This window comes from Phalacrocorax aristotelis, chromosome 8 (genome assembly GCF_949628215.1).
Source record: "Phalacrocorax aristotelis chromosome 8, bGulAri2.1, whole genome shotgun sequence".
NCBI classification, from domain to species: Eukaryota; Metazoa; Chordata; class Aves; order Suliformes; family Phalacrocoracidae; genus Phalacrocorax; species Phalacrocorax aristotelis.
This window is the reverse complement of record NC_134283.1, coordinates 26,244,597-26,265,357: the sequence shown is the minus strand read 5'-3', so window position 1 is coordinate 26,265,357 and position 20,761 is coordinate 26,244,597.

Sequence of the window (20,761 nt, the reverse complement as noted above, 5' to 3'; positions counted from 1 at the left end):
TGTAAAATAAAGGCCGCTATGGTCAAATTATATTAATTTACCCCTTCTCAGACCAGCTTCCTTAGTTTTGGAAACAACACGCTTACAAAAGAATGCGGCATACATACAGAAATGTGTGTCACAGAAAGTCTGCTGCAAACTATACCAATAGCTACTTCTGGAGTGCCACCCTGTAAGATTCCTGGTTTAATCTGGGAGCTTGGGAGAATATGATCCAAAAAGACTGGTATTTTAGAAGCTCATCTGTTCTTTGGCAGTTTGTCATAATGACAGAAAATACGATTTTTTTTTTACAAAGTAAAAACTTCCTCTTCCTGCCAAATTCTGTATTTTTGTCAGATCCTGCTTCCATTCCATTAAGCTAAGGGAGGTTAGCCAGTCTTACTTTAAAAATTAAATTCAAGACTGCATTCAGCAAAACTGCATTTCACATACTTTGAGCTGACAAATCAGGAGTACAGCAAGGGTGGTGTGTCTTTACTGAATCTCTGAAGGTGGTGATAGTTACTAGCCCAACTGCAGTACAGTGGTGTTTTTTGGAAGATCAGAAAATGTTGAGAGACAATTCTGCAACAAGCAGAGTTTAAGTTAGGCAACCATCTCCACAGCCACACACTGTGCGTGGGAGCAGGTGGTGTGTCTGTGCAGAGTACTGAAATGCAGTCATATGGAGGTGACTATCACATCAGCTAAAACCCACAAAATAAGGATTAGTCACTTTTTTCAGCACAGCTCACTCTTTTCTCAGTCCATGAAACAACAGCTGTTTGTTATTAAAGGCAAGTCATGTTTCTGGTGCATGTCAGAGGAAAACATGTTCGAAGAATAACTATTTTTCCATGATGAGCAACATGCCAACATCTGTAAAATAGGGAGCTTCAGCCTAGATACCTTTCTGGTCTTTACTGTGACTTCCTCAGAGTGAGGGAACAGCACAGTCACTTGAAGCTGGAAGCTGAAACATCAGTGAACAGATCTAAAGGAATTCTAAAGATATACTCAGTGTCAGGAGTAGGCAGAAGCATTTGCCATTTGATTTGGCAGGGTAAATAGGGTTAAAATTATAATGGTAGCCAGCTAATGTTGAGCTGGCAAAAATAGTCACTGTACCAAGTTTTATATCACCTAGAAAAGGGGTTTTACTAAAGCAAAGGGGGGAGGGGGAATCTAAGAAATAATTGTGGTGGTTGGATTTTTGTGGGAACAGGTGCACAACAAAGTACTTCCTGGAACTTTTTTTAAGTAGTTATCTATTAAATCTTGTTGAACACACTTCATTAGAACTTTTGAGGGTTTTTCTTATACACTAAAAAGCTCAATTGATCTTTTTTTTAAGAAGAGAATTAAAATGAGTTACGAGAGCTATAAGTCATTTCTAAAAATACAAGGTAGATGGAAATATTCATGATAGAAACACTAAGCATATGTGTTAAAAAAAAATAAAAATCTGAATACTAGGGGACTAATCCACCAGAACTATAATATGTGGAAAATATAACTGCATAAACCTAGGATGCAAATCAGGGATAACATATTAATAGGGTATATAGTTAACCTCTAGAGAACGCAACTTGGGCAGATAAGGCGATTTTCTAGGCTTTTTCTCCAATCAGAAACCAATACCTGAAGATTCTGAAGAAAAATCAGTGTTTCTAAACTAATTATATGCTTGAGGCAAAAATACCTCAGTAAGGTCCTCTCGCTTATGTTTTACATAAAATCAGATTTGAAGGTTATAGTGGTCTGAGATCATCTAGCAGCGTTCATTCATTTAGCTTTCCTACAATTAAAATATGAAGGATTTTAAAAGGAATCATTTGCTAATCAAACATAATCTGATTTAAATTCACTAGGAACATAGATCAACAGAAAGCAGCCACCAAACTGTGCAGTACCAAAATCCTTTTATCCCACACACCTATGATTATGCCTAAAATTCTTTGGTCCAGGATGAAAATAGTAAACCATATACCTGTCCCCAGAAACTCTGATTTGTGACATAATGTATGACAGTGCCAAATAGGATTGTTATTGCTGGTTGCTTTTTCCTTCCAAATGGCAATAATTTCCCATTACAAGCTGAAAGCTTTGAAAAGTACACATATAAAGTAAAGGCTGGATTTATTTTTTGAACACTAGCAGTTGGCTGCCATTTGTTTGAGTGCTTGACTTGTTTCTTTAAAAATGTGATTTATTTGGAAGAGATTTTTCTGTGGCACTTTGTTTCCCCTCAGGCTATCTCTGAGTCCATAGCACTGGAAAGGGTGGTTAATGAAGACAGATGATGTTCCCAGCCCCCAGGCTACTGTTTTCATTTTTCAGTACGAGCCTTTGCATCAAGGAGTGAAGAGCAGCAGAGACGTTCTCTGCCAGCAGCAAGGGTCTTTGTTTTGTTTCCCAAGGTTCTTCCTTAACGGTAATAGAAAAAATGTGGTTTTATAATTATATATGTTGTAGGAACTTTAAAGGACAGTATTAGTTGTAAAAGCAATGTCGACAACAGCCATGTTCAGCCTCACAAATGAACGTTCCATGCTGGTTTTTTTCTTTCTTGTACCAGCCCTGTCATTATTTGATATGCAGTGGTGGAGTAGACACTTGAGTGAGTAAATGGATTTAACTTCTTTGAAATCAATTGAACTACACAAATGGGAATTTTTTTCTCTTATGTGAATGTTCTTAAAGTATTTTATAATTTTTTCGAGGGAGGCAGTCGATATGTGTGTTTGCGCAGCAAACATGAGGCTTTGGGGCTTAAGTGAATGGTTGGAATTTAGCTTGTGGATTAATGCACTTAAGTGATTTTCAGGATCTCACTATTGGCCACTTAACTAGGTCATTTGGGTCTCTACACACAGTGTGTATCCCCTTACTAGTACCTCAGTTAGGATTAGATAAAACCATGTTAGAATTTATTTTAAAAGAAATGAATAGTGGATTTCTAAAAAATGACATGAACATGTTGAAGTCACTTGAGCTCTTTTTACTTTCTAATCTAACTGATCTGACCCCAAATACTTATATATAGATGTGCTTCTCTTTCGATTGAGAAAATACAAAGGTTTTTAATAGATGTTCATATATAGGGCTTGGCTTTCATGACCACATTTTATTAATATCTTGTAATGTTCATATTGGTGTTGCACTTCTGCAATTTTTCCCCATTAGGCTATTTGATAGAATATTTATGAAAAGCAAACACAAAGTTGTAAGTCAAATCATTTAAAATATAAATGTATATTCATTTATATTCATTAGGCGATGTTAAATTATCTAGTTGTTTTATATAATGCAGGGTTTAAAAATCAAGACTGAAAGATGAAACTCTGTATTTAAAAATAGTTATGCTTTCTTTCTATTATGAATTTGTAGCTTTCTATCAGCTTCTCGTTTTGAGTCTTCTCCTGTGTTCTAATTGCATATAATTAGTTTACTGCTATAAGTAGAACACTTCAAAAAAAAAAAAACCACATTTAAGATCGTTAAAGTCTCCCAGAGAATAATCATATTCACTCCTTGAATCTAGACACTTCAAAGTTAAAAATTCAAAGATATAAGAATCTTTGAAGAAGGAGCATCTGAGAAATGTGAAGATCAATCTACCTGTTTATACTTCCTTCCTGTTCCTACAGAGATGCAGGAAATTCAGGAATAACATTACACATATATGCATGTAATTGTCTTTGAAGCATGAAATCCTCTCAGTCAATGATAATTTGTAGCTTGCTTTAGTAGAAACACAATTTTCTCCACTTCCTGAATTTTCTAGTTGAAAAACTTCTGTGAAATGGGGAGACTAAGGGAAAGTCCATGTCATTTCTGCGTGGGGGAGTAAAAGTACTATTTTTTTAAAAGAAACTGAATTATTTAAGTAATTTAGGAGCAGAACCAACATGGTTTAGGGTCTTGGTTGCTTTGGTCTTTTCATAATGTTGAGTTGTCAAATGATGAATTAGCTATGCTTCTTCAAAAATTACGAAAACTGCAAAGGCATTTTGCTGGTGACTTTCATAAGCTGCTGAATTTCTTAGGATTGCCATGCTGAAATGGTGAATCTCTTCTCTAATATACAACTGTTTAAGGGATGTGGCAGAGTGAACTAGGATTAATGAACAATGAACTGCTTTCTGCTCTGTATCTGTACCATCACAAGACACAATCAGTGTCAAAACGAAAAATTTATTTTGGAAAAGGCCACATTTATTTGGAGGATGGTCAAAGTAGCAAAATTCACAGACATATCTTAAAGGATTTTTCTCTACTTCCGCAAGGGAGGTCAAAGTTAAGAGTTGCCTATTCAAGTGACTTATTAACCATTGGCAAGCACATTTGTAAAATAACTTTTTCCTCTCTTATGTCATACCCCAAAGTCACCCTTTCACAATGGTGGTGGTGGGGACACACTGTTAACAACTAAAATCAGGAAACCAGTGAGTTTTGTCTTGTTCTTTTAGAGTTTACTTGTATTTGCAAAGGTTGTTTTTAATTCAGAATATCCTTTGCAAAGGAGATAGTTGACATTTAGAAGTTATACATCAAAATGTTAGCTAAGTTGTCCTTAAGTAGATTTGCACAAATAAACTTCTGATTTATAAGATGCACTGCACTGCTTTTTGAAAGTTTCATACATAAACTTCTCACAGACTCTTTCCCACTGTGTTTTGCGGTTTGTCCGTCCCCACCATATGTTAACTCTCTTCTCTCCTCTTTTCCTCATCAGAGGAGATTGGGGGGATAGTAATTGTAAAGTCTGACGTGACCTTTGCAAGCTGGTGTGCTTGAGCAAGCTAGAAACAAGACACAATGAGGCCCCTCCATCCTGAACAGAGCTGACAGTAAATCATGGTTCAAAAAAGTCCCTTTCACTGAAAAATCAGAGTCGAGCTATATTAATCCAGGAGATAAGGTTGAGAAAGATTGTCAGGTCAATGGAATTTCCCCTGCATTGGGATTGCAGGGAGCAATATCAGCAGAGAATACCAGCAGTCTGAAAGGGTCACTGATTGTTCAGCTCTGTCTAATGTATTCCTCTTCAGATTAAAATAGAAAAATTAGACAATAAACTTGTGGAACTGAGTATCAATTACAAATTTGGGGGCTTTTGGACAGGGAAGGATCACAAGAGATAGCCCTGAATATGTCTCAACCTTTTCCAAATGCACTGAATTAATTTTTTAAATTCTGGTTTCCCTTCCTCATCAAAGGCAGAAGTACTGAAATACTATATATTATTTCTTTGCGATCCAAACAATAAAAAAGACAGATATATTCAGGCCTATGTATATACAGTGCTGTCCTCATAAAAATATGGTAAAGCTAATAGAAATATTAGTTCTTTATTTTTCTTCAATTTGTTTTCTGTGTAGTTATTTGCTATTCACAGACATTTCACATATTGCTCAAGGTTTCTTCCTTCTGGACACTGTGGCATCCACCCACTCAACCTCAGACTTCTTGGTCTTCCATTTCTGATCCTGCTGTGGGTTTGTGAACCTTTTGAGCCACTTAGTGTTCAGTGGGTAGTGTTGGCTCCTGGGCGCACAAGCCTTAGTGAATGGCAAAGTGAAGCATTGCATTAACTTTGATCCACTTATCACTGAAAGCTTTCTTTCATGACATGCAGCTAAATAGAAGTGGAAGGAAAGCAATTCCCTCCCCAGAGAAAAACTGGCTAAAATAAAACAAAAAGGTAAAAGAGGAAAAATACCAGAAAGAATATCTAATAGCTTCTCCCAGACAAGAGGACGTCTTTCCGTTATAGGAAAAGGGAAACAGGATATTCTTTGACACTTCCAAATCCTCACCTTTTCAGAAAGATCCAGTGGCTCCTGAGAGGACGCTGATGCTTTGTGTCCTCTTCCATCAGGTTGAGTTTCTCATTTTTCCTTATGGGTCCTGCTCTTGTAAATCATCCAAAAGTTTAATAATTACCTTTGTTGGACGAAAGTCTCACTGAGAATTCCTTTGTATACTAGCTAGAACTATTCTAAAACCACATCAACAACAACAAAATACTATGCATGCTTTCAAAATTACTTTTTCTGAGCAAAACCTTGTTCTGGTGAAAGCTTTTTGATCTCCCTAGTTCTAATTCAGTGAGTGATTAATGAGATATGGGAAGTTCTGCCTCAGCTGTACTTTCATTTGAAATTTGTAAGGATTCTGAGCTTAACTTTTTTTATGACATTGAATCACAGGTTGGAAGGGACATCAGAGATCTTCTAGTCCAACCTTTCTACGAAGAGCACACTCTAGACAAGATGGCCCTGCACCCTGTCCAAACGACTCTTGAAGGTGTCCAACGTGGCCGAGTCAACCACTTCCCTGGGGAGATTATTCCAATGGTTGACTGTCCTCACTGTGAAAACTTTTCTCTGGTGTCCAATTGGAATCTTGCCAAGAGCAACTTGTGTCCATTCCCCCTTGTCCTCTCCATGGGACTCTGTGTAAAAAGGGACTCACCATCTTCTTTGTAGCTGCCCCTTAAGTACTGGTACATGGTGATGAGATCCCCTCTGAGCCTCCTTTTCTCAAGACTGAACAAACCCAGCTCTCCCAGCCTATCCTCATATGGCAGCTTCCCAGTCCTTTGATCATCTTGGTGGCCCTTCTCTGGACCCCTTCCAGCCTGTCCATATCCTTTTTGTATAGCGGGGACCAGAACTGTACACAGTACTCCAGGTGTGGCCTGACAAGCCCTGAGTAGAGCAGGATGATGACTTCTTTATCTCTGCTGGTGATGCCCCTTTTGATGTAACCCAGCATCCTGTTGGCCTTCTTGGCTGCAGCACCACACTGTTCGCTCATGTTGAGCTTCCTGTCCACCAGGACCCCCAGGTCCCTTTCCACAGAGCTGCTCTCCAGCCAGGTGGATCCCAGCCTGTGCTGCACTCCCAGGTTATGTTTTCCCAGGTGCATGACCTTACACTTTTACTTGTTGAACTTCATAAAGTTCTTGCTGGCCCACTCTTCCAGCCTATCCAGATCTTCCTGCAGAGCAGCTCTCCCTTCTGGAGTGTCTACTTCCCCACTCAAGTTGGTGTCATCTGCAAACTTCATCAGGCTACACTTGATCTAGTTATCCAGATCACTTATAAAGATGTTAAATAACATTGGGCCCAATATCGATCCCTGGGGGACCCCACTAGTGACAGGTTGCCACTTGGAAAAGGAGCTATTTACCACCACCCTTTGGGTGCGGCCCGTCAGCCAGTTCCCCACCCACTGCACAGACCACTTGTCTAGGCCATAACACATTAATTTCTCCAGGAGGAGACTGTGGGGGACCGTATCAAAGGCCTTGGAGAAGCCCAGGTAGACAATGTCCACCGCCTGCCCCATATCAATTAGGCAAGTCACTTTGTCATAGAAGGCTACCAGGTTTGTCAAGCACGATCTGCCTTTAGTGAAGCCATGTTGGCTTTTCCCAATCACGTGCTTCATTTGACTTGTGATGGCCCCCAGGAGGATTTGTTCCATAGCTTTCCCAGGGGTTGAAGTCAGACTGATGGGCCTATAGTTACCTGGATCCTCCCTTGAGCCTTTCCTGTAGATAGGGGTAACATTTGCCTTCCTCCAGTCCTCTGGGACATCCCCCATTCTCCATGACTTCTTGAAGATTATGGAGAGTGGCCTTGCAATGATGTCAGCCAGCTCTCTCAAAATGATGTCACCTGTTTCATTATGAAGCAGTAAACAAGCAAGTTAACTAGACCAATTAATATTATGCAGCAAATTCAATTTAATTGCCTACTGGGGTATTTTCTGTAAAGGTAGAATTATTGTTTATCAGAAAAGCCACATTCCTAATCCGAAGTGAAGGAAATTAATCTGCTTCATCACCAAATCCTGCTGACATACAGAGCGTAAACCTCTAAGGGCTAATTCTTGTTCATTTTTCAGACTGCTGATAAGCATAGAAGCAAACCAGTCCAGAAGTCCTCATTCTACATCATCTTGATCAATGTCCAATTAATGCCAGTTAAAAGAGATATTTGTAAATGCTTATTTAGTTATAAATGTTTATTTGGTCCACCTTGGGCGAAACATGAGTTTCAGTTTGCACAATAGATAGTCCAGAGCCCCAGACAATACTGTGGCTTAGCTGAAACAGGCACTGTACAAATGAGAGGTCTTCAGGAAACTATCAAGCTGGAAAAAGGTTGAAAAGAGAATCAGACACACAGATAAGAGTAAGAGCAAATCAATATCAGAAAGAGAAGCAGATCTTCTGAGTCTTGCCCAGTGTCTCCTCTATACAATGCTGAATCTCCATCATACAGAGAATATAAAATGTATATCTTAGGGTGTCTTTTTTTTTTTTCTTTTATCACTGTCACAATCATTGCTTTCTTCCTTGTTCTTTCAGACACCGAAGGATGACTAGACAACAGGCTGGAGGTTCACTTTCCAGTTCTGCTGGAACAATCATCCAAATATTTGAAAGGCATTCAATATCACCTCTATAAAATTAATCTCCCTCCCCGCAACAGACCCTTGCCACTCTGAAATACAAAATAAGTCTCTCCTGAATCCCCATAATAATGAAAGTGCTATAGCTCTTGTTATAGATTTAAGTGATCTCGCTTCACTTGTTGCATCACTACCAGATAGTCTTGCTGTAACAAAGGGATTATCATCTACTAAGTGGAAAATTATGTTAACCTATGATGTCTCCAGCACTGTATAGAGCAAGACACCTTAAAGCAGTTATTTCTATCCTTAACACTTATTCATATAAGGAAAATCTGTTCTTGGGGGATTTCCTTTTTCTACTTTTTTTTCTCCTGATCTTATTTATCTTACAGAACAGGGACATTCCTAAAAAACAACAGATACTGCCTAAAAATTTTAATTTCCTAGTATTCCTTCCTAATTTTGACTTTAATATACCAGAATTCAAGGTCAGTTATAAGGCACTTTCTTCAAAATATAACAGAATCCTAGTTCTTCGGACAGTCACACTCCAATTGGCTTGTGATTGACAGCTGTCAGACCGGTTCATAACCAGGATTCTGTATAACAGATATTTAAGGAGACTAAAGAAAAAAGCCACAGAAAAATGAGTTTTGGTAATTAATTAGGCTGCTGTTAGTTCATTGAGACTTTTTTGTTGTTGCATATGCTTCTTTGTTTTCTAAGACAGGCATGCAAAGGAATAGACAGCTTTTCCATACCAGAGACATCTAGTGAAGTTTATAGATAAATGACATCATCCAGGAATGAAAAGTTAAATGAGTACACCCAACAGAATTACATACTTCAGAAGGGGTCTGTGAAACAACTTAAAATACTGAACACAGATTATGCAAAGAAAGCAAATATACAGACATATTTAAAAGACACACATATAGTATAATTTTACTACTAATAAAAAGGGATCTTAATACAACATTTCTAAAATTAAGAGTGCCTTGCTCTGCCAGACTTCTGACAATGTGTATTTTCTTTGATTATTCAGACAAAGGGGACTTACCAAGTACTGCCACCTGTTCTTCCTGAATGCTGCATAATTAATCCCTGAGATTATTCATTCTTCCTCCATTTATTATTATTCAAATCATAACCAGAGCCCATACCACATTGTGCTAGGTACTGTATAGAGGCTGAAGAAATTAATGTGATTTTACTGAGCTTTCAAAACAAAGTTCAAAACTAGTGCCAGCTGTCTTGACACAAAAGAAGCACTATATATTTAATGATCAGCATAGCTGGAAATCACTAAATACATAATTCCCTGCCTGCAACAACTGGTTCCCTAGAACACATGGTACTCCTTAAACTGCTGTAATTTAGAAATTCTGGGCTCTGAATTTGGCCACCAACAACTAGTCTACAGGAACCAGCTCAGACCTCATAGGAAAGGGAAAAGCTGTCATGGAGTAATAATTGAGATTCTCTTCCTGGACAGAGAGCAATGGCACTGTCACTTTGTTTGCTTGAATATGACCTCTATGTTAGCCCCGCTCTTCCATGTGTTCTCATGTGGAGAGAAAAAAGAAACAAGGTATTCTGGAAGGTGACAACTAGACACAGTTTGGGAATGGCCTTGTCTTACTGTGCTAATTTCACTGTGCTCTTAATTGTAGCATCAAGAGTCATAATTAAAATTTCAAAGAAATTAAAGGTGTTCCTACTCAGTAACACAAATAAAGCTCTGTTTATTCAACCAGTAGAAGGATTTTTGGCACAAAATACCCTTCTCACACATATTTAATGAGCTCATTTTCTAGGGAGGATTAACTGATAGGATGTTTGGATGGAACTTAATTATTCTCTGTGAGATAAAGTAACAAATTAGGGTAGACTGTGTGGATTAGTAAATAAGTAATTTATTTTTCTGTAATTAAGACCTAACTTAGAGTGCCAAGAAAGATGGGTTGTGTTATCAAGAGACTGTAAGCTACATTTTTCCCACCATTCCTGAGTTCCAGCATGGTAGTTTATAATCCATAATTTAAGGATATTGACGAATGAGGAGAAGATACAGTTAGAAACTGGGTGGGTAAAAAAAAAAAAAAGTTACAAATTTTCTTGATAAATACTTACAAATTAAGCACATTTTCTATTCGAATTTCAGAAGTGAAGAGGCCCAACTATCTTCAGAATCAGAAGACAAAACAATACTCTTATCTCTGTTCCATTGTTTATGTTAGGCTTCTTTAAAGATAAAGAGATAAGTATAAAGTAGCTACATCTATATAATCAGAGAAAGATAGTTGAACGATTATACAGTCTGTATTAAAGAAACTATTAGTACTCCAATGTCGTTATGCGTAATCCTTCAGTATCCCATCACAAGGCTACAAGCCATAGGCAAAAATTCTGAGATTTTCTATGATTCTCTTTCCAAGTTTAAGAATGAAGTTTCATAAAATGTTTCAGATCAATGAAAGATCTTGTTTTATCTAGATCACCCACATTAAACTTATTTTTAAGTTGCATATCTACAGCTGGAATACATAAACCATAGCACCATCAGACATACACCAAACCATAGTAATGAGAATTGGGAATTTTTTCAGTTTGCCTTCATTTGAATTGAGACAGGCCCATAGTTTAAAGCCTTCCTCATAGCATCTTTAGCAGTTATACACCTGAAGCTATTAAGCAATGCTCTAGCCATATCTTGGTTCATTCAGGACATAAAGCAAAAAGGAAAGGTATCAGCATCCAAAGCAGCTACTGCCATTTTGCTCCTGCCAGGGAGCCAGAGGGACTGTGCAGAGCAGGCATGCCTATAGCTAGTCAATAACACAAGTTCGTATCCTCCTAAAACTCACTTTGTGCTACTGCATTAGCGTTTACATTTGTAATCAAGCTGTTAGCTGTCATTTTGGAAAACAAGTACATAAATAATGATTGATCATGTAAATTAGAATGTCTCATAATTTGCATACACTCTCTAAATATATCCTAGGTTTCAGCCTACTCATGGCAGAAAGGTGGGGAAGGTCATCCTGTACCATTATAATTTGAGGAGCTGCAGTACCCACCCCTTTAATATCCAGCAATAACCATTGCACAAAGGACATACCTACTGCATTTTGACATCAGGAAGATGTCAAATTTTACTTCAAGTGTTTTCTTTAATTCAGTTATTTTAACTTCAGATTCTTTCCCTTCTGGTATTTTTTCCTCAGTAAAGTTGCCAACAACTAATTGAACAGGGTGCATTGATTAACTTAGTGTGACACACAAATAGTCAAAGAACATTAGCCATAAATGGTACAAATACAGATGATGTACTTTCACCTTTTCCACTGAAGCCTCAATACCTAAATGACCACAATACCTAAATGCTTCTTCTCTCTGATATTTCCACTCCTTGTCTCTAATGATTCTCTGGGTTTAATCATCCTTGTTTGTTTTGCTCCCTACAAGTGCATGTAATGTTCTGAAAACAATTACTCTAGTTGCCAGTCTGTTTGATTCTTTCAGGTGGTGCAAAACTGGATATCAGGCATGTCATGTCTGTATTAAGCAAACTGCTGGGCAGTCAGTCAACAGCACAGTGACAGAGAGGGAGGCAAGTGTTTGACTCCAACCTAGTTTCACATTGTGGAAAGGTAGGTAGCAGGCACACATAAATCAACCTTACATGTCATTAGCTATTTAGCTTAAATCAATTAGCATATTCTAGTCATATTTGACTGTATCCAATTGCAACAATATTTTTTATAAATTTATTACTCCTTTTCTGCAATACAAAAACATTTATTTATGGTGAGCTATGGCTCCCCTACCACAAAATGTAATTTCAAGAACCGTTATTTTATGGTTGTCTGCTGCTTCTTTGCCCTAAAGCTTCAAAACTCTCTTCTAGGAGTTAGCTGCAGCCACTTAAAAAAGTCCAATGTTTATACTTATACACCTTGTTTCATTACTAAGTCTTCGTGCTTGCCAACACCAATGACAAATAAAGAGGTAGAGTACAACCTAGTCACCACAGGGAAGATATATTAAGGGACCATATTGGTTTTTGGCTACCATGTTAGCCTATTCAGTTCATGAGCTACCATAACCCTGAAGTCACCACTTCTCAGAGAGAGTACCCCACTCTTAGTATGGGACACATGTTGTATTACTAGGTGTCTAAACTAAGGAATTGTTGTGGGAACTTGTTAGGAACACATCCATTTCATGATCTATATTTTATTTCCTACTTTTGTTTTGGAATTATTAGTTTGTAATTTTTTAAAATAACTTTCAAGTGTCCCATCTTGATTTTTCCACTGAAACATCTTGCAATTAAAAATACAATACACTACAAAGTTAAATACTTTATACAAGTCAAGTAAGACATCAGAGTCCTGTGTGAATTTATTTACATTTTGTAGCTTTTAGAAAATTTTAAATTCTTTTCCTATTTGAAATTCTTGTTTTTGTTCTGAGGAAAACCTCCTTAAACTGGACTATACTCTGAAAATTTTTTACTTTGACATGTGCTCTGTGTTTTTGACAGATACGTCTTTCTGGACATCATAAATTATTTTGCTCTTTTGGTGGGGAAAACAAACAACCCAACTGATTTTAATAGGAACTCCCCCAAACAAAATATGATACCTAATTTCAGAGAAAATCTTTGTTTGCAAGACTTTGTCCCATGGGAAAAAACCTGCAGTCTCTTTACCTTGAGTATACTATATGTTCTTATTTTTTCATTAAAGAACTTTTTCATAAAGAGCAAAGCTGCACATTGCTAGATGCATAATGATGACCTGCTTGCATTATAGAATTGCTTAGCAGGTAATTATCTAATGTCTTACCCTCCAGAGAAGTGAACCAGCAGAGATGAGTAGCAATGCAGTTATTTAGATTGTACATGCCTATGAAAACCTCCATTGTTTTATATTAACTCCTTACTATAGGTACAAAATACCCTCTCAAGCATAGAAAAGCAAAGTAAACAGAGGGAGTGATGGCAATTGATTAACTGTGGTCCTTTTGATAATGTAAAATAACCTAACTGAATATTGGGCAGAGTTACAGAATCAAATGTGTCATTATAAAGTCACTGACCTAGAACTGCTTAATCTGATTTCTCTCTGACATTTTCAGTGTATATATGGGGGCATCTATTGACTTAGTATAGAAATAATTATTTAGCAATTATTCCTTAGGCTGATTATGTGTTCAAATATTTTTGAGATCCATGACCACGGTTGCTGCAACATACACTAAATTAATAAGCTGCATTTTCTCTATATATATTATGACTCTTTTTTTTTTCTTACTGTAATTAGGTGATGGAGGTTCTAGGGTAAGATAAAATATGTTAGCCCTATGATATGAACAGAAGTTATTTACCTGATAGATTTGCAAACATCAACTTATTCTCAATTTCCTTGGATGTTTGATTGCAAACGTGTCATTCTGCATCCCATTTGACTTGTCTTTAAAATCTAACAAATTAAACAAAAGCAGCTTATATTCCCCTCTACACAAACTTCTTCTCAACTGTTTTTATTCCTACCTTGTGCATTTTAACTTGGGTGCTATCATTTTGAAAGGGATAACTACTTTGCATATTGTGTTTTCTTGTAAACCAGAAGTTACTGGTAAAATATTTAAAATTATTTAAACAGGATTGGAGAAAAAAAAATGCTCAGACTACTGTATGAGTTGGTGAGGAAAAGGTTTCTAGCGTATTGCAGAGCCAAAAAGACAAGAAACTGGAGAGTTAGCAATGCATTAAAGTGACTATCTTTTTGTAGACATTGAGTCTGATTTACAGTTCAATTTCACTCTAGACAATTGCTGTTCACACCAATACAAGCTGAATGCAAAGTTATTGTAAAAGACGGTCAAACCAAAATTGATAGCGCTTTATGTTTGCTTGCACCTGGTAAAAAGATTACAGAAAATACTGGACAAGAACAAACCAGAACATGTGTCTCCTCTGCAGTCAACTTCTGCATGGTGTAACTCATTTAAAATATAATTTTCCTCATAGGAAAAAAGAAATAAAAATAAGAGATTGGTGTTTTTAGCTCTTGTCCCTCACTAAAAGATTCACACAAGATAAATGCTCAGGTAATTCAGTCAGTGAGGCTAAAAAGATCTTTACACAAAGAGGTAAGGAGCTTTCCAAAACAAAATTTTTGTGGAAAGATTATCCCCTAATTGTCAATATCATTAACAAAATATTATTCGGAATAAACCTGTTCCTAACCCAGTAGACAATGTGTGCAATTTGCAAAAATATTCTAAACTTTTTTCTTTTTCCCCCCGTCGTCTTTCATTATTTTATTTGAGACAGCAAGATCTGCACAGGAAATGGCTTTAATTCCTCCCAGTATTACCATAAGTCAAAGGGATATAGAACATCTAGTCATCCACTCTGCCAAGCAACTGACATGAAAATCATTAGAAAGGCTCCAGGTTGGAAACCTGTTATAATAAGACTAAGTAACATCAGCAGAAGGAACCTTTCTGCAAGGTTGAGAGCAGCCACCTCGCGGGAGTGCAGAAGGCTGCCGGGCAAAACCCTTCAGCAGCAGCTGAGCACAGACCAGGGGAGAGCCTGGCAGGACAGAGGGCCAAAGAGCTTCAATTCCTGCTGCCCTTGTGTAGGTCCAAGCTACCACCTTCTTCCTACTCCCAGAAATTTCATACACTCCTGCATATTTAAATAACATTTCTCACACTTATTTAAAATAAAATTGGGGTAAAATACTAGGCAATTTGATGTGGCTGAAACAGAAGAAAAAGATAAGGACTGAAAGAAAAAGCTTTCTTTGGAGAAAAGATTAACTGTTCTAGTAAGAAATGCTTCAGGGAAAGGTCAGTGTGGAAGAATTCATGGAAAGTTGGTGAAGATAATGTGAGAATTGTTTGCATGTAGCATTTTTTAAAGTTTTGGTGAATTTGAGCTTCTTTGTACTGGTTTAAACTTGAATATGAGGGTGTTTTCAGATTGTAGCTCGGATTTCATGAAGAACGGGTTTAACAAAAAAGCCAAACAATTCAAAATGATGCAGACCTAAGCCACATTAGTCAGAAGCAACCGTATTATGTTCTTAATACATTTACAGTTCCCTTAAAAACAAAACAGAACTTAAACTAGGATAATGAATGGTGTAACAGTGTCAGTGCAATGAAAACATACTTATTAAAAATGTATACATCTTCCCTCAGATAAAACTGAACTGAAAGATTTGAAAATCTAAGGATCATTTAAAAAAACTAATTTTCCTTCCCAAAACAATTGTAGGATGCCTAGCTATGAGTTTTTTTCTGAATTTCTCCTCTTTCCAAAATTTGTTGCATCAACTTTTAAAGAACACAATCTTTTCAGACCAAGTTGCATCACTGCAGTAGTCATAAGAACTACTTACAAAATCTATCCTTTGCTCCATTGGAAGAAGGGATACAGGTGAGGGAAAGATGTTTTAATCCAATTCCTAAATAATCTGTCATCACCTATTCTGCTCAAGCCTAAAGAGTGTCACCATGCCCTTCTTTACTTTGAGCTTGTCACTTAGGGCAACCAGACAGATTATTGATCTCTTCATCAAGCATCTCACTTCAGCTTTGATTAATTGCTTATGTTTCTTTCTGAGAGTGAGGATATCCCTGAACTGCAGTGACAGATGAGAAGCTGCTCCTAAACTCATGAGTGTTCACCCAAATGCCTAGACAGGCCCTCAGAGGGTCCAAGTACCATGCTTTGGCACACTTGGACTTGTACATCATTTGAAACATGAACTACTATTAAAGCATTCAGCTCAATGTTGACTCAGTGTTGCTACAGACCTCCTAACCATGATGACAAAGCCAACGGAGCAATATTTGGGGCACTAAAGCAAGTTTCTGGCCAACAGAACCTGGTCCTGATGGGTGACTTCAACTACCCAGACATCTGCTGAAAGAACAATATGGCAGCTCACATGTCATCCTCCAAGTTCCTGGAATGCATAGAGGACTGTTTCCTGATACAAATGTTAGATGTGCCAACCAGGAAGGAGGTGTTGCTGGACTTGTTATTCACAAACTGAGAAAACCTGTTTTGTAATATCTTGGTTAGTGATAGCCTTGGCTGCAGTGACCACAATATTGTGGAGTTCGGGATCCTGTTGAGTGTGCTGAAGGTCAGCTCCAAGACAAGGGTTCTGGATTTTAGAAGAGCAAACTTCAGCTCATTCAGGGCTCAGTTAGGAGAGACCTCGTGGGATGCTTTCATGGATGATAAAGGAGCTAGTGAGTGCTGAGAGTTCTTCAAGAACTCTGTTGGAAGCACAAAACCAGTTTATCCCCTATAAAGGGAAGTAAGCGGAGCAAGAGGCCCCCTTGGCTCAACCATGAGCTCCTGGGTCTACTCAAAACCAAAAGAGAAGCATACCAGAGATGGAGAAGTGGAGGTTTATCTATTGAGAGCTACAGGGGCATTGCCAGAGTGTGCAGAGATGCAGTTAGAAAAGCAAAAGCCCAGCTTGAATTGAAACTGGCTGTAGATATCAAAAATAACAAGGGTTCTTCGGGTATGTCAACCATAAGTGAAAACAGAAGGAAAACATAGGCCTGCTGTTTAATGGAAAAGGAGAGTCAATCGCCAGTGATGCTGAAAAGCCAGAGGTCCTCAACACTTTCTTCACCTCTGTCTTTACCAGCACTATTGGGTCCCAGGCTTTGGGAACTACATTCCTGGTTGATCCAAACAAAGACCCACCAGTGAAGAAAGAGTTAGTAGATGATTATTACAGGAGCTTGACCCTTATGAATTGCTAGGCCCTGACACCATCCACACGAGGGTGTTGAGAGAGCTGGCTGACATCATTGCAAGGCCACTCTCCATAATCTTCAAGAAGTCATGGAGAATGGGGGATGTCCCAGAGGACTGGAGGAAGGCAAATGTTACCCCTATCTACAGGAAAGGCTCAAGGGAGGATCCAGGTAACTATAGGCCCATCAGTCTGACTTCAACCCCTGGGAAAGCTATGGAACAAATCCTCCTGGGGGCCATCACAAGTCAAATGAAGCACGTGATTGGGAAAAGCCAACATGGCTTCACTAAAGGCAGATCGTGGTTGACAAACCTGGTGGCCTTCTATGACAAAGTGACTTGCCTAATTGATATGGGGCAGGCGGTGGACATTGTCTACCTGGGCTTCTCCAAGGCCTTTGATACGGTCCCCCACAGTCTCCTCCTGGAGAAATTAATGTGTTATGGCCTAGACAAGTGGTCTGTGCAGTGGGTGGGGAACTGGCTGACGGGCCGCACCCAAAGGGTGGTGGTAAATAGCTCCTTTTCCAAGTGGCAACCTGTCACTAGTGGGGTCCCCCAGGGATCGATATTGGGCCCAATGTTATTTAACATCTTTATAAGTGATCTGGATAACTAGATCAAGTGTAGCCTGATGAAGTTTGCAGATGACACCAACTTGAGTGGGGAAGTAGACACTCTAGAAGGGAGAGCTGCTCTGCAGGGAGATCTGGATAGGCTGGAAGAGTGGGCCAGCAAGAACCTTATGAAGTTCAGCAAGGACAAGTGCAAGGTCATGCACCTGGGAAAACATAATCTGGGAGTGCAGCACAGGCTGGGATCCACCTGGCTGGAGAGCAGCTCTGTGGAAAGGGACCTGGGGGTCCTGGTGGACAGGAAGCTCAACATGAGCGAACAGTGTGGTGCTGCAGCCAAGAAGGCCAACAGGATGCTGGGTTACATCAAAAGGGGCATCACCAGCAGAGATAAAGAAGTCATCATCCTGCTCTACTCAGGGCTTGTCAGGCCACACCTGGAGTACTGTGTACAGTTCTGGTCCCCGCTATACAAAAAGGATATGGACAGGCTGGAAGGGGTCCAGAGAAGGGCCACCAAGATGATCAAAGGACTGGGAAGCTGCCATATGAGGATAGGCTGGGAGAGCTGGGTTTGTTCAGCCTTGAGAAAAGGAGGCTCAGAGGGGATCTCATCACCATGTACCAGTACTTAAGGGGCAGCTACAAAGAAGATGGTGAGTCCCTTTTTACACAGAGTCCCATGGAGAGGACAAGGGGGAATGGACACAAGTTGCTCTTGGCAAGATTCCAATTGGACACCAGAGAAAAATTTTCACAGTGAGGACAGTCAACCATTGGAATAATCTCCCCAGGGAAGTGGTTGACTCGACCACGCTGGACACCTTCAAGAGTCGTTTGGACAGGGTGCAGGGCCATCTTGTCTAGAGTGTGCTCTTCGTAGAAAGGTTGGACTAGAAGATCTCTGATGTCCCTTCCAACCTGTGATTCTGTGATTTTATATTTAGTTGTCTGAACTACTGCACAGATTGCCTTGTTCTTGTTACTTTAATCTTTACTTTTCTATCAGACAGTTTTTCACTTTTTAACTTACTATATTTTAAAAATTAATTCTTATTAGTATTGAGTAATGTGATGTATTTAGTTATGCTACTCAGTCACTGCTGGGTAACCACTTCTCATTCCTTATCTCAATTTTCTCATTCAGAGACGGACAGGATTTCTGTATTTACATCGTAGTGCTGTGGGTGAGAATAAAATAGACACCACCACCAATTCTTTTTCTTATTTTATATTCCCCTACTGTCTCTGGAGCTTTGATTATAGTTGTTGTTTTTCTCCTCCATGACAGTGGTGCATTGGAGTGAAGTTTGCAAATTTTCAGCAGTAGCTCCCAAATCCCTACCCTGGTCAGTATGCAGCAGCGTAAGCCTAGACCTCATGTCAGTAATTTTCTCACTTGCTTTTCTGTTTAATCTTCCAAGTTTGGGCTTGTAGGTTTTCCTTTTATTGCTAAATAAAAGGATCCTATTTGTATCTGTACTCATCTACTATTTCTATCATCTAAGCGCAAGAAGTAAAATGATACTGTAATCCACTTTAAATTATATTATAAAAATCCGCATTAATAGAGGCTTTTTCTTTAGTCGCCTCGTAAGATTATGAAGATAGATATTTTTTTTTTACTAAAAACTGCCACCAAAGTTATGAATAGGCCACTTCATGCCCCTGAAATCCTCTATTTCTCTACAGTTAAAAATGTTACTTTACTAAAAACCTTTCACTTTTACCTCAGCCTGATTCCAGCATTCACTTTTTTCCACACATGACTCAGCATCATACTCACAATCTTCAAACTGTATCAAATTATTCAAAGTTCTGTTCAATGCTGAGGTTCAGAAAGCCCACTGGTATAGCCTACATAATTTTCAACTCTGAATGCAGGTCTTAAGTTGGATGGTTCAAATGGGTTTTACTGATTAGGGCTGCAGTTTCTCATCAGATCTTTTGGCCAGGCAGAGGACGATAGTGGCAATTACTCTGATTAAGGTGCAGGAATGTTTTTCTTTTTTCCAGATATCTTCCCTCCAAATAAATCAGAAATTAAATCCAATTTGAATTAATGTGTGTTGGCTCAATTACTACAATAACAAAAGTTTTGCGATGTAGCTGAAAAGGGGCCTGAATTCTTAGATGAAATCACTACGTAGATCTTGGTTTCACCACATGAATCAATAATGAAGACATACAAATATAGCTAAATAGTGAAGTCCTGGAATGTACATGAACATCCTCAGATCATTCTTATTGGGGGGTGGGAGTTTGTTCCCTCTTTCTTTATGCTGCAGCCTCTTTGAAACTTTCTTTTCTTGCACATAGGGATTTTTTCAGTTCGTAGTACCTTCCTTTCTAGCCAAATTTCTGAAATCCAATGCTGCGTTGCTGTTTTTTCCCCTGGCAGGCCTCAGTGCTTATCTTTTGTACACAATATTCTTTTCATATTATTCAGTATAAAACACAAGACAAACTGTAGATGTGAGAATGTTTTATATAGCAGAATATGCCTAACATTTATAATAAGTTTTATTAACTCATGGAAGTTCAGCAGGACTTTTTCAGCCATTTATTTCCTGTGAATCACTTGATACCACATTAATAATATTACTCCATTATCAATCTTGCATTTTAGTCATCATATTTAGGCTTTCACACCTCTTTCCATTGCATCTCATATCCTCTATTCACTTTGAAATAGAATTCCTGTAACTTCTCATCACAATTCTTTTAGACCAAGAATATATTGCTCAAAATAAAGTACATCTGTATCTTAAAATCTGCAGAAAAAACCTTATTAGCACAGTCAGTGAAATTTTATATTTTGGTATTTAACAGGCTAGGTTTTTTCATACTGGTTGCTCAGTCATACATATCAGTGCAATTGTCCTTGGTTTACACTAGAGCAATGGTACGTGGATATTCCTAATTCGAGTTTCTCAAACTGTATATTATTGACTCATAAAGA